We start from the raw sequence: 11,175 nt of genomic DNA, 5'->3' as shown, positions 1-11,175 counted from the left end.
AGCTCCGGTTACCCGGCATGCAGTAGATGCGGTAAAACCTTTAAAGCATGTTCTCTAAGATTGTTAAGTAATCAAGAAAATTCTCTACACATGTGCATCTTCATGAAGAGTCTGCGGGCCAGATGTTTTTTCACATGCAGTGCTATACATCAACATCTTTTGGGATACTAGCTAGCAATTGGCTAGATTTCCACTACATTATCATCTATGCCGTTTTAGTCAAATTTCTTGTAACATGTTTTAGATGGAAGGATCAACGAACGTGAATGTCATATTTTATATATATATATATATTATTTTTTTCTTAAAGATAATAAATTTGTGCATGTTTACTTTAGGAAAATGGTTGCTTACAATAATTTCTTAGTGAATTATAAAAATAATTATTTACTAAAATCAAACCAAAATCAATTATTTTAAAGATATTTTATATTTAATTCCAATTTATTCAAATTCAAACATATAGATTTAGGTGAGTTGCTTATAATAGTTTTGTGATACTTGTAATATCACATAGATTTAAGCATTATAAATAAAAATTCATCCAAATGCTAAATTTTTTGAAATAAGTGCTTAACAAAATTTTGTGGATCTACACTTGACCCTACATATTAATACTTTTTACTTTTTTATCTAAAAAAATAGAATTTTACTTGTATTATAATTAAAATTAAAATAATAAATTTGTTATTTTATTTATGTATATAAATTCAAAACAAAATAATATTTTTAATCAAAATAATGAGAAATACATAAAAAGAAATAAACAAACAATCATAATCCTTTTAATTATTTTAAATCATCATAATATTTAATAAAATAATAATTTTTAGAAAATTATTTTTAATCATCAAAAGATTTGGTAAAATAATAATTTTAAAATAATAATTCCTGCAAAATAAAATTGACGGAATGTTTGGATGAGGTAATTTAAAATTTTAAAGAATTTTAAATTTTAAGAATTTCAAATACTTCAATTTAAATTCTTTCATTTTTAAAATTCTGTGTTTGAATAAAAAAAATTAAAATTCATTTTCAAAATTTTGTGTTTGCATAAAGAAATTGAACTTCTTCATTTTCAAAATTTCTTATTTTGATAAAATAGTCAAATTCATTCTTTTTTTTTAATTTTATATTTGAATAAAACAATTTTTAAATAAAATAATTATTTTTTCATTAATAAATTCTATGTACTATTTGTCAAGTATGGTATTCCAATAAATATGTACTATTTTAATCTATTTCAATTAAAAATATATTAATTCAATTATTTAAATTATTATTTCATTTATAACCCATTATAAAGCTCTATAAGCTATAAGACATAACTATTTAGTAGATAAAATGACATTAAATGTGATCTTAGAACTACCACAACATAAAAATATACAAATCAAAATTTACAAGGCTTTTTGATAATAAAATTAGATGTATGAATGTATCGTTTCACCTTGGAATGCTATTTAGAAGCCTACAAATAAAACTTATTTTAAAAATCTTGGACTGAAGCAAAATCTAGTCACAAAATAAGTCCAACTTCCAAAATAATTTCAAAATTTCTAATTGCCTTCGCTTTAGCACAATAATTCCTTCATATCTTTTCTGCAGAATAAAACATAATGTTAAGTGCTACCGAACAAATCATATTTGTTAAAACATAATTTGTTATATAAAATGAGAGATATAAATGTAAAATATAATTATACAACATCAATATACTTGCCATGATATCAAATGTACCTTTAATTTGGCATCAAGGCATAAAAGACGAGATGTAATCCTTCTTCTCACCCAATGGAAGAGCTTTTATAATCTCAAACTTAATGGGATTTCCTGTCAACCAATTGATTGCTCTATGTCGAAGTGCACCATTAAAATTAGGTATATTATCTAGCTCATTCACCACTTCATGTACCACTTCTTGAGCTTCTTTTTTCTCCATCTTTTTTTTTGTTTTCCATCTTCTTAGCCACTTCAACAAATTCTTTCAATGACATGGCTACTTCTTTCATTGAAGAAATCATCTCTTCTTTCTCTTCACTCTTACTTGGACGAATGTTTTTCCTTGTGGCGGAACTTGATCCCTCTAAGTCAATACTCACACTGTGAATTGCTTCCTCTTCATTTGCTTCTTTGCTCATGATATCATCTGCATCTAATGCATTTTCTGCTTCGAGTCCAGTAGCTCTATCCTTTGCACATAGGTCTACAATATCATCCCAATTAGGAATGGCTTTGAATCGAAATCGTTTGGCCTCTTCATGTGACTTGAAAAAAAAAAGAAACATGTTAATAACAACACAAATAATAACTACAATTGAATAATAAATATAATTAAAAGATGATTGACTACCTTAGCATATTCATTCCATGCAATTTCATTTTCAACGGTAATCATGTACTTTGTGCTATCCCAATCAAATCCACTTTGACTAAGAATGTCACTCACAATTCCATACCATGTTCTCTAAAGCTTAAAACGGTTCTTAACATTATCTGCCATGAGGTGAACTCCAAACCGCTTGGACAAAATTTGAGCTGCAGTACTGTATGCTACTATTTTCCAATTTCCATCACCTTTATTGCCCAAATTTCTTTGATCTCTAAGCACATTAACTAGCACACACTCTATTTTCAAGTTCCATGCGAAGTAACTTCTTGTGTCCTCACTAGACATTTTTCTTTTTCCACTTGACTTGTTCTTCACATTGTTTGATTCTATTTCTCTAGACAAAAAAAAAAAAAATCTCACACATATAATTTCATATATATAAAGGCGAGACATGTCAAATTAGCATTCTATGAAAGTATAAAATTAATTACACATAAAAATAAAACAAAATCCAAAGTATTATGAAATACAAAATCCAAAGTATCACACATACATGAGTATAGAGTAAATTACACATAAGAAACAAAATCCAAATCCACTAAAAACATCTCCCTAATCAAAGTTTCTTCTTATTTGATAGGTGGCAAACATATTCATTGCTAAAGTATCACGAAATCTTGTCCATTCCTCAGTTGCTTGGTTAGTTGTGACTTCATCTCCGATATTATTTGTGACTCTTTCCATTTGTTGATTGATTAACTCATTGTCAACAACAGATAAAAGTTCCAAGTCTTGGGCTTCCAAAATTGGATCACTTTGTTGTTCATCTCTTATGAAATTATGTAGCATGAAACAAACATTAATAATTCTTATTTGTGTTTTTATATCAAAAAAAGAAAGAGTTCTTAATATACTCCATCTTTTCTTCAATACCCCAAATGACCTTTCAATAACATTCCTCGCACTTGCATGAGAAAGATTAAATAACTCCTTGTAATTTTGAGGGGCGTTTCCGATCCACTCACTAAGATGATATCTAGCCCCTCGATAAGGTGCTAAAAATCCAGGGCCATTTGTATACGCTGCATCCATAAGAAAATATTTACCTACAAAGGTTTAAACAAAGTATTATATATAAAAATATGCATATTTCTTTTATATGTTAAATAAAGTTTCATCATTTCATGATATTACCATTTGAAATATGGAGAAAATTTTGACGACGCAAAGCATCTTGCAGTACTCGAGAATCTCTTGCTGACCCTTCCCATCTAGGCAACACATATATAAACCTTAAATCACAAACTCCTAAAACATTTGTAGAGATATCACCTTTTCTATTACGATATCTAGGCCTATCTTCTACAACAATTGTTACTGGAATATGTATCCCATCAAGTGCTCCAATCGAATTCTAAAAACATTTCAAAATAAAAAATAAGTTATAATCACTTAAAGTACCTTATAATTACTAACAAATGAAAATCTTACCTTAAACTATCTCCATTTGTTTTCCACCGAGCCCTCTAGATTATAGTCATGGAACTTCAAATATTCTTTGCTTGCTTTCATTATAGCTCGCAAGACATTCTTGAATTGCCTACTTATTGTTTCCATGGATCTACAATAACTAAAGTGCATAACTCTATACTTTAGGTTGTGAGCAAAGATATGCAAAAACATTGCCACAACTTTAGCTATATGAAAATTTCTTGTTTTTACCAATTGCCCTTTCTCTTGTAAAATTCTACAAAGCTTAAAAATATCTTTTTACTGACCCTTAATTGTTCAATGCAATCAGTTTCTGTTTCCCTGTATAGACGATTGAGGAAACTATGCCTTTCTAATTCCAAATTTTGGGTAGGTTCCTTAACAAAGTACTTGTCATGATACCAAGTCATTGCACCCAAAAGCATAGTGGCAACACTAACAATAATGAAAAATGTTTGTTCAAGTTCTTCTTCCTCCTTTTCATCTCTTCTATGTTTTCTTGAAGCAATCAAAGCATCAACTATATTACTTTCCATTTCTTGACTATCCACACTATATAACTAAAAGAAAAGTAATATAATAACAAAGGATGTCATTAACTTTAATAAATTGTTCACAGAAGCTCTTTGACAAAGGAATAAAAAAAGAAAATAACAAATAGTATATATAATGCATAGAATTATGGGTAAAGTTTTCTTTCCCTTAATTGTGAGGCACAACAGAATTATTTACAATTATATAGATTAGATATATAGTTCTATTTTTCACAATAATTAAAAATTCTCACTTATAAATGTTTAAATTTGTATTGAAATCCTAGTCCATCAACATGTTTATTATACATTTAAATATTCAAGTACCATGATTTACAATATATGACCTGATAGCCTAAAATGGATGCATGATATATAATGGACATGATGCAGGTAACAACTAGAAGGAATACCCGTGAACATAGTAATAAGTTGGAGAATATGTGCTGGCGTATATGGCATCTAACTCGCAAAAAGAAATAGGTCAGTGTCCTTCTCACAACCTAAATAAGTTCTCTACTATCAACTCTCTTAATTAACCCTGAGAAATTGTTATATATTATATGGTTCAAAACTATCACACGTGCATGTCTATGATACTGACTAATTTTTCATTTTAATTTAAGATTAAGAATTAAATAAACTTGACTATATATATATATATATATAGTATTCTTTTATGAAGTCTTTTTTATTTTCATTCCTATTTTGTATACCTAGCTAGATGTTTTTTAGACCCTCTCCCACTCCCACACAAATCTCTATGTCCCACATAATCATAAACTAAAGAGCTTAGCCTGCATTATAAAAGCAAAACCTCAACAGTTGTATGACAAACCTTTTTCTAGAATCATAAAACTCTTTTCATGTTACCATGTTTTCTTGTAAGTGCTTATAGAGAGAAGTTTATTCAAACAGTGCAATAGTGACAATCACATCTCCTTTCTTTTGTTGAGTATTCTGTTATTAGATGATTACCTTCTTCTAAATAATACTTTGTTTCCTTTGCCCCTCATAACTTGCAAGAATAAAAAATAAATAACTTTGAACTTTGTGAATGAGGCAGGTCAAGGCACAACTGGAGACAGTGTAGAAGGCCTACGATATTTTGAGGAAAAAACTTGCTCTGCCTGCTGAATCTTAGCTTACCCCAGACACCAAATTTTCAGCCGTTGGTGTTGATTCCCTTAACACGGTAAGATACTGATTATGCTAAAAATTTGTTAGTTTTAATTCAAATGCTAACTATCATAAGCCTTTGTACCTTGTGATATAAGCTAAGATCTATCATTGACTCAAATCACTTGTCCTATGTCCTGTCCCTCTAATTGAAAAAGTTTAAAGTCTAATAAGAATTATTATCTTATTGCCACATTATATGAATGAATATGATTTTTTCTTTGATAAATATTAGTTTGTTAATTTTGTTAAAAATGTCAGTTGAGAGATTTAAACCCGCGATGATCTATCTCCTTCCTTCTCCTATCACTTAACCAAATTTACATTTCCATATGAATGAATAGGATGTTGTGATGAAGTATTTAAATCTTAGAGCTTAATTTCTATACAATGTTAAATTTGTCCATGAAAAATTATCATGATTCCAATAAATTTCTATATAATATTTAAACAAAATGTTAAATTTAGAATGGAAATTTAATAAAATCTCAATTATACCACACATGAAAATTGACTAAAATTATATAATAATTTCTCATATACATGGCAATAAAGTAAATACCCAACTGAACCAATGTGTGGTACTTGGTGTAGGTAATGAAGCTTCAAGGCTCAATCAATACTAGCGTAGTATCCAGGATTCACTTACCAAGTCCCCATCACATGGGGCAAATATTTCAATCGCACCTAGTTTTGTTCTCCTTTTCACTTTAACCTAACACCACCCATGGTTTTGCCAACCCCATTTTAAAATCACCCAACTCTAACATCCTAAGTAGCCATATATTTAAGGATCCTCACCCACCCCACAACCTCAAGTCAAACTAAACCAAACTAAACCAATTAGACCTTTCTTGATTCCTAATCTCTTTCTCTTTCTCTCTCTCTCTCTCTCTCTCTCTCTCTCTCTCTCTCTCTCTCTCTCTCATACACCATGAGTGCATCAACCAAAGCTTGGATAGTGGCATCAAGCATAGGCGCAGTGGAGGCCTTGAAAGACCAATTAGGTGTATGCAGATGGAACTATGCCTTAAGGTCACTACAACAACATGCAAAGAACAACATCAAATCTTATAGCCAAGCCAGGAAATTGTCCTCTGCTACGATTTCCAATAGAATACTCAACAAAAGAAAGGAGATGTGATAAAAAAAATTTCCTTTCTTTTTACTTATTTATTGAAGGATTTTGGATTGTATATGCTATTATCTGATGTAATGTATCTATTACTTTCCCAATGTTCTTTTTAGTTTGTGTTTTGAATATAGAATAGTTTTGGCAATTGATAATTAACCCTATTTCCATAAACTTGTGTCTATGACAATATATTTATGTATTGTTTTAGTCTAATTTTATCTTCTGTTAAAAACAAGAAAATGTCAAATAATAAGACAGAGTAAGCTTAATGTGTTTTGTAAATGAGTGCTTCGTCTTCAAAGGATTGCTTGTGGATTAATGTTGAAGAATAAAGAAAAGGCTACATAAATACAGACACATGACTATTGCAATTGTTTTTGTAAATAAATATTTAAATTCTTATGTTAACAGATCGATAATGATTCTTATGTTAAATACCAACAAAAAAGTGTTCATCAGAATAGAGAAAACCTATTCAACATTTTGAAAAGTGTAAACTCAAGCAAAAGTGTTATAGGTCATAAAATTAGTTTGAGCATTATCCTTATTCTTTTACACCCTGATGTACATTAGCTTTGAGTTTGACCAATCTTAGTATACACACAAATTGCATATCAATAATGAAATCAAACAAACTCAAATCCAAATGCAACATAGTTTGGTAGAAATGCAACCTACAAACCCTATATTATGGACATGAAATGAAAATTAATGAAACCAAATAGTAAAAACAAGATTGAAACAAAGATGAACAAGAAAAAACCCTATAATACTTAGATGAGAGAGCGAGAGAGACTAACTTCTGAGAGACAGACAAGCTATGTTTCAGAGAAGAAGTTAGAGTCCTTCAAGAGGGAGATTGAGCATTGTTGCAAGAGAGAGATTGAGCGCTGTTACATAGAGAGATCCGAGAGTGAAATGAGGAAGAAATCACCCTTGAGAGAGAGAAAGAGAGAGAAGAGTGAGAGAACTCTTGCAAGAGAGGAATGAGAGAGAGAACGTGTTGATTGTGTCCTAAGTTCACAAAAAGAATTTCAAATTCTTTAATTTTTGAAAGAATTTGAAATCCTAATATTTAAGTTAATTAAAATATCTTAAAATACTAAAATTTCAATTTCTTTTCAAATTTTTTTATCTAAACACCTTATTTAACTGAAGAATAATTAAAATACTTTAAAAAATTGAAATAGCAACTGGGATTTTTTTTGCATAAAAAATCTCAGCAAATACTTGTGGATTTGTTTTTGCAAAAAATTCACAATAAATACTTGCAGATTTTATCTTGCATAAAAAACCACAGCAAGTACCTGCGGATTTGATTTCGCAGATACATCCGCAGCAAACTACCGAATTTCTGGTAGGTTGCATCATTACGGTGAACATAATTTATTTTTGAGGGCGTATGTCTGGCCTCTTCTTCAGTCGCACGTGCAATGGCCAATCTTGTTCCAGCCTTCACATTTGTAATAGCAGCTTGTATAGGGTAATTACTTAATTAATTAATGCCTAAATTAAGCTCAACTAAAAATAATGCATGCAACCGTCAAAATTGAAATGAGAAAATAGGTGATTTTATTGTACAAATAATATAAAATTATTTTATATTTTCATGTAATTATAAATTATATATCATATATATAGTATAAAAGAATTTTAGATCAGAATATGACTATTAAACTCAATTAAATCACATATGAGTTTGTTGGTTGTGAAATTGATTAGGATGGAGATAGTGGATATTAGAAGCTTCAGATCTATAGCCAAGATAGTAGGAACAGTGATGCCCGTAAGTGGAGCAACATCCATAGCATTGTTGAAGGGTCAAAAGCTTCTAAATACAGAAACAATTTGACCATCAAAAACCATTGTGGGCTCTGGAGGAGATAACTGGTTGCTGGATTGTCTCTCTCTCATTGGATCCACAATTGTCTGGTCACTTTGGCTCATTTTGCATAGACTTTAGCCTCTGGTTTAAATATATTTTTTGTTTTTTAATTTTTACAAAATATAATTTTTTAATTTTTAAAGTGCTTTAAATTGTGTTTTTTTTACTGTTTAAACACTTTTTTTATTGTTTAAAGCTCTACTTAAAGTACTTTAAGAACGAATAATCATATTTTATAAAAACTACGACAATTTTATTTTTACAAAAAAATAATTAAAAACACTAAATTACAAAAAAAATATATTTAGTGTCAAAAGAGCAAGGGCCGCTGCATCGCCGCCCGGATGTAGTGAAAAGTAAGCAAGGGTTCCCACATTTTCGTGAACGGGTGTGGGTAAAGAAGCTAGTTCATGACAGAAGGATTCGCTTTGGTACATGGAATATAGACACACTTACTGGAAAATCTATGGAAATAGTGGATGTTATGGTGAGGAGGAAGATCAATTTTATGTGCCTACAAGAAACTAAGTGGACAGGTGAAAAAGCGAAAAAATTAGACAACTCGGGATTTAAGCTGTGGTATACGGGAAAAATTAGATCAAGAAATGGGGTAGGGATTATTGTGGACAAGGAGTGGAAGAAGGATGTCGTGGATGTAAGAAGAGTAGGAGATCGTATCATAGCCTTAAAATTGGTAGTGGGACAGGACACCTTTAATGTTATTAGTGGGTACGCACCTCAGGTTGGGTTAGCATAATACTTTAAGGTAAAATTTTGGGAGGATCTAGAAGGGGTACTTCAGGATATACCCCAAGGAGAGAAAGTTTTCCTAGGAGGGAATCTCAATGGACATGTAGGTAGCGTGGCTAGAGGTTTTGAGGGGGTGCATGGGGGTTTTGGCCTAGGGGAGATGAATGGGGAGGGTAAATCCATCTTGGAGTTTTCGGAGGCTTTGGATCTTTCTATAGCCAATACATGGTTTAAGAAAAGAGAGGAACATCTTATCACTTACAAAAGTGGAGGGACATGTTCTCAGATAGATTTCTTCCTTATCAGGAAGTATGATAGGAAGTATTGCTTGAACTGTAAAGTTATCCCGGGAGAGAGCTTGACTACCCAACATAGAGTTTTGGTTATGGATGTAAGAATTAGAGATAAGGCAAAGAGAAGACGTCCTATGGTAGCACCAAGGATCAAATGGTGGCACTTGAAGGGTGAGAAACAAGGAATCTTCCAACAAAAGATATGGGAGGGATGATGTGGACAATCACAAGGAAGTGCAAATGATATGTGGAACAAGATGTCCCAAGAGATTATTAAAGTGGCTAAAGAGACGTTGGGTGAATCTAGAGGTTTTGGACCTAGGGGTAAAGAATCGTGGTGGTGGAATGAAAGCGTTCAGAGTAAAGTTAGAGTAAAAAAGGAGTGTTTCAAGGAGTGGTCTAGGTGTAGAAATTCTGAAAATTGGGATAAGTATAAGATAGCTAGAAATGAAACCAAAAAGGCGGTGAGTGAGGCAAGAGCCCAAGCTTTTGACGGACTATACCAAGCTCTAGGCACCAGGGACGGAGAAAGATCTATATATAGGCTTGCTAAGGGTAGAGAGAGGAAGACTAGAGATTTGGATCAAGTAAAGTGTGTTAAGGATGAAGAAGGCAAAGTCTTAGTGCATGAAAAAGATATCAAGGAAAGGTGGAAGGCGTATTTCCATAACTTATTTAATGATGGATATGGATATGACTCTAGCAGTCTGGACACAAGAGAAGAGGACCGGAACTATAAGTACTATCGTCGGATTCAGAAACAGGAAGTAAAGGAAGCGTTGAAAAGAATGAGTAACGGTAAGGCGGTGGGGCCAGACAACATACCTATTGAAGTGTGGAAAACTCTTGGAGATAGAGGTCTTGAGTGGCTCACCAAACTCTTTAATGAAATTATGAGGTCAAAACGCATGCCGGAGGAATGGAGGAGAAGCACGTTAGTGCCAATCTATAAGAACAAGGGGGATATACAAAATTGTGCAAATTATAGGGGAATCAAGCTCATGAGTCATACCATGAAATTATGGGAAAGAGTGATCGAACGGAGATTAAGAAATGAGACTCAAGTTACTGAGAATCAATTTGGTTTCATGCCGGGAAGGTCGACCATGGAAGCGATTTATTTATTACGGCGGGTGATGGAGCAATATCGCATGGACCAACAAGACTTGCACTTGATTTTTATTGACTTGGAGAAAGCGTATGATAGAGTGCCTAGAGAGATTTTGTGGAAAGCTCTAGAGAAGAAAGGGGTTAGGGTTGCATATATTCGAGCTATCCAAGATATGTATGATAGGGTATCGACTAGTGTTAGGACACAGGGTGGAGAGTCAGACGATTTTCCCATCACAATTGGTTTGCATCAAGGGTCAACCCTAAGCCCCTACCTTTTTACCTTAATTCTGGATGTCCTCACGGAACAAATCCAAGAGATAGCGCCGAGATGCATGCTTTTTGCAGATGACATAGTCCTCCTTGGAGAGTCGAGGGAGGAGTTGAATGAGAGGTTGGAAACTTGGAGACGAGCTCTAGAAACACATGGCTTTCGCCTAAGCAGAAGCAAATCGGAGTATATGGAA

General features: G+C 32.1%; 1 pseudogene; it reads left to right on the top strand.

Moving 5' to 3' along the window:
• The first annotated feature begins 2,139 nt into the window (after positions 1 to 2,139).
• Positions 2,140 to 11,175, top strand: part of LOC100813402 (WAT1-related protein At4g30420-like) — an 11,217-nt pseudogene continuing 2,181 nt past the window's right edge.

Source organism: Glycine max, chromosome 3, assembly GCF_000004515.6.
Source record: "Glycine max cultivar Williams 82 chromosome 3, Glycine_max_v4.0, whole genome shotgun sequence".
NCBI classification, from domain to species: Eukaryota; Viridiplantae; Streptophyta; class Magnoliopsida; order Fabales; family Fabaceae; genus Glycine; species Glycine max.
Note: the sequence above shows the minus strand (reverse complement) of the source record. Positions and strands in the feature narration are given on the sequence as shown.